The sequence below is a fragment of the Furipterus horrens genome, unplaced genomic scaffold (assembly GCF_987537825.1).
Source record: "Furipterus horrens unplaced genomic scaffold, mFurHor1.1.pri manual_scaffold_3, whole genome shotgun sequence".
NCBI lineage: Eukaryota > Metazoa > Chordata > Mammalia > Chiroptera > Furipteridae > Furipterus > Furipterus horrens.
Window position 1 is genome coordinate 51363670 of NW_028327173.1, and position 4630 is coordinate 51368299.

The window sequence follows — 4630 nt, forward strand, 5'->3', positions numbered from 1 at the left end:
AGCAGAGCACAGGGGCCAGCGTACAAAGAGGAGAACCAGCTACCTTCCCTTCATGCCCAACCTCCCACTTTCTACCACTGTTCCTATGAAAAGCTGAAAATCACAATTTGTAAATCAATTGAGTTCAACCTGGAATGACTGAATTTACTACTGAAGTAGTAAAATTTCATTTTCTACTTTCAAATTTAGCATGCACCATCACCAATTCCCAGAATACTATAAGGTCTAATCCTTTAATAAATCCCTTGTTTGTATCGTTCATGGCAGTTCTAGTTTTCTGATTGAATCCTGTTATAGAAATTGATGTTGGACATGGGTCCAGAGGGCAAAACCTTAAGAAATAGTATTCTTAATTGGTTCTGGGTTATCTGGAATTGGTTCTTGGATATGATTAGATTTAAAGGCAGTAATAACCTTGTTTCCATTGGTAAAAATGACACTTGCTTTTCATGGCATGCAGTGGCAAAACAATTACTTAAATAATCATTTGTAGACACTTATCTTTATGCAAGGCAAGTCTTCTTATAGGGCAATGATGGAAGGTTTCAGGTCCTAAACAAGACCTTCAATGGAGAACTAAAACTCTGAACTCATAATTGTCTTCCCCCAAGTTCTCCAGGTCACTTAGTACCAACAGAATTACCCCATTATACTTCTTATTAGGATAAGCAATGATCCTGTTTTGCCCAAGACTGAGGGGTCTCCTAGAATGCAAAAACCTGGGAGATACCCAGGCAAACCAGAATGAAATTATATTCACTAAAGTGTTCTATGGCAGCATTCACTTGATTTCAGAAATTGGTTACTTCAAGGACTTGAAACATACAGGAATGATGATTTCTACCACAACTCTGTTCGATTAATCTGTTTGGCCTGTTTAGAGAGCAGGCAGATCCTGGCGCATGAGAGTGAATTACTTTGAACTTAGTCTGGTACTGAGTTTAATTGCAAATGATTTTTCACATGAGATTTTGTTGCTGAAAAAAAATCAACATGTTCTCTGCACTTGCTAATTACTGACTTAGTGAATGCTTTCTCTCTCTCTCTATTTGTTAATAAAAGTGTTAACAAAAAAACAATTTGCTTTGAGTTGACACCTTCACTATCCTACCTCAACTACCTATATCAACTGTAGCATTTCACCATTATCAGCATATATTAATCAGGGTTCTTCTGAGAAAGAACACCAAGAGCAAATGCAGGCACACCTTATTTTATTGTGTTTCTCTTCGTTGTGCTTCACAGATAGTGGTGTGTGTGTGTGTGTGTGTATGTTCACAAATTGAAGGGTCATGCTAACCCTGCAACAAGCAAGCCTACTGACATTCTTTTTTCAACATTTGCTCACTTTGTGTCTCTGTGTCACACTTTGGCCATTCTTCCAATATTTCAAACTTTTTTTATTATTCTGTTTGTTATGCTGTCTGTGATTAGTGATTTTTGATGTTACTACTGTAATTGCTTTGGAGTGCCACAAACTGTGCCCACAGAAGACAGTGAACTCAGTTGATAAATGTTGTGCATTCTGACTGCTCCACCAACTACCCGTTCTCCCATCACTCTTCCTCCCTTATCCACAGCACTAAAATTAGGCCAAATAATAACCCCACAGTGGTGGTCTCTAAATGTTTAAGTGAAAGGGAGAATCACATTGCTTTCACTTTAAATTAAAAGTGAGAGATAATGAGGCGTAGTCAGGTAAGCCTTGACATGAAATCTAAGCCTCTTGTGCCAGGCAGCCACATTGTGAATGAACAGGAAAAATTCTTGGAAGAAATGCGAAAGTGCTACTGCAGTGAACACACAAACGATCAGAAAGCAAAACAGTCTTATTGCTGATGTGGAGAAAGTTTTAGTGGTTTGGATAGGCAACACATTTCCTTAAGTTAAAACCTAGTCCAGAGCAAGGCCCTAACTCCCTTTAATTCTATAAAGGCTAAGAGAGGTAAGGAAGCTGCAGGAGCAAAGTCTGAAGCTGGCAGAGGTTGATTCATGAAATTTAAAGAAAGAAGCCATTTCCACCGTGACTGGCATGGCTGAGCTGGTTGAGCATCATCCCACAAAGCCAAAGGTTGCTGGTTAGATTCCGGTCAGGGTACATACCTGGCTTGCTGGCCTGGTCCCTGGTTGGGGGCATGTGAGGGGCAACCGATAAATGTTTCTCCTTCACATTGATGTTTCTCTCCCTCTCTTTCTCCCTCCTTTTCGCTCTCTCTAAAAATAAATTTAAAAAAATTAAAAAGGAACAAAGAAAGAAAGGAAGAAAAGTCATTTCCATAACATAAAAGTGCAAGGTGAAGCAGCAAGTGCTGATGTAGAACTTGCAGCAAGTTCCCAGGAAGAGCTAGGGAAGACAATTAAAGCTAGCTATGCTAAACAGCAGGTTTTAAATATAGACAATATAGTCTTATATTGGGAGAAAATGCCATCCAGGACTTTCATAGCTAGAGAGGAGAAGGCAATGTCTGGTCTCAAAGCGTCTAAGGACAGGCTGACCCTTTTGTTAGGGGCTTTTACAGCTGGTGACTTAAACTTGAAGCCAATGCTCATTGACCATTCCAAAAGTCTTAGGGTCCTTAAGATTATGTTAATCCACTCTGCCTGTGCTATATAAAATGGAATAACAAAGCCTGGGTGACAGTACATTTGTTTACAACATGGTTTATTGAATATTTTATTTTTTTATTTTTACTTTTAAAGACTTTTATTTAAAATTCAGGGAAAATAAGTATACAATCTTAAATCACAAATTCAGTTTTATTTTGTTTTGCTTTGTAGTTCAAATAATGAGAAAACTTTTGTTCTATTCAAAAGCCTGTGTCTTTGAATTACAGTAACTTCCCCTTTGCTCATTACCCTCTTACTATAATGTATGTACATTATATACCCTGGCTGGTTTGGCTCAGTGGATTGAGCGTCGGCCTGCGAGCTAAGTGTCGCTGGTTCGATCTTCCAGTCAGGGCACATCAGAGAAGGAAAACTCTGACTCCAAAAAACCTCCGCTGCCTTGCGGCATACCTCTTCAGGGGAAAGGCTAAGGGAGTAAACCCCGACAGAAAATCCGGAGCCGGAGTCCCTAAGGCGGTTTGACGTTGTAGTCAACACCGGCAACTCCTGCGGCGCACCTGAAGCCAAGCTGTATTGACTCCGTCTTTCCCTTGGACCCTTCAGCTGCGAAGAGAGGGGGGGGTCTGCTGCATGGGCAACAGCAGACCCTCCATATCACCCTACCCAGGCTCTGTAGCTTCAGCTTCACTGGAGAGGACACTCCAGCGTCATCGCAAGATGTCGGTTCAACACGGGAGGAGACAGATACCGTGTCACTCCCGAGTTGGACTGCACAGCCATTCTCGGCGGTGCAGATGGACTCTTAAGAAGCTACACCATCGTCTCTCGAGATGGACGGCTGCCGACGACGACGATGTACATTATAATACTCCACAAGTTAGGAAGGCCCTTTGTATTTCTCAAAGCCATTTCATGATGGCCCTCATATAAGAACTGCACTTCTACCTTATTTCAGAGAGGAAGTTTACCCAGTGCATAAGGACTAGAGAAGGTACACTTTACATGCTGCTTCTCCCCTACAACCTGGAGAGGGGTTGGGGCAGAAGTGGTGGGACTAGACCTTTTGGTAGTGTCACACTGAAGCAGGATGGGTAAGAAAGGCCAGCTGTTGTTTCTTTTACCTTCAAACAGATGGAAGTTTGAACGAAACCAACTACCCATGCCTTAATATGCAAACTACATCAAAATGTAGTGTTTACTAATGATGGGTAAATGATTTTTACTTGCTGCTTACAACTTTTGTCTTTTCCAAATTTTCCTCAAAGTGTTTTGCCTGTTTGTTTTAATCAGAAAAACACCTTCTGCTTGCCAGTTTTTAGAAAGAGAAAAAAAAGCGCACAGTGAGTCCATGGCAGGGCAGGTCTGGGAGGCTGAAGACAGAATGGGAACGAGGGCTTCCAAGCAGAAGGCTGGCTCTGAAGTATGCTTCTTGCCATATGCTGGCGCTTCCTCAGTGCGCTGATCGATGCCACATCGCTCGCTTTTTATTCCATCACGGTCCTCACGATGTAGCAGTTATGGTGTTAATACCTTTTACCACCACTTCCTCATTCTGTTTTTGTGTTAGCAAGCCTTCTGTTATGCCTTTACCTTCTTCAAATTTGGGCAAGACAACTGCAATGTAACCTTCGGTGGATGGCTTCTCTTGAAGAATAGAAGGCTTGTGGAGAATATTTTCATTTACTTCCATCAACTGTCCTCTTACACAGCTAGATATAGCATATTCTTCTCCATCGGAGTAGTAAATCTTGCACAGAGGTGCCAGTTCTGTTAGAAACTGTGCCCCCGGTTTAAACTTCCCAGAGACCCTGTTCTGAAGTCTGCTACAGTTGGTACTGATTTGATAGGAAATGCTTTTAATTGTCTTTCCACTTTGAAGAACTGGATGAGATTCTGCCAATGTGATGACACATATTTGCTTAGAGTGCTGTAGTATACAGAGGTCCTCACAGGGTTTTCCTTTGACATCTGCTTTGTACCAGCGACTGAAGTAGCGATCCACAAGTGATGGCACCTCGGGCTACACGGCCACCTGCTCGGTAGCCATGGCGACCTCTGGTGC

General features: G+C 41.9%; 1 pseudogene; it reads right to left on the reverse strand.

Annotated features, from left to right (window-relative positions):
* Positions 1 to 4069: 4069 nt before the first annotated feature.
* LOC150015085 (protein Abitram pseudogene) lies at positions 4070 to 4630 on the reverse strand (annotated as a pseudogene).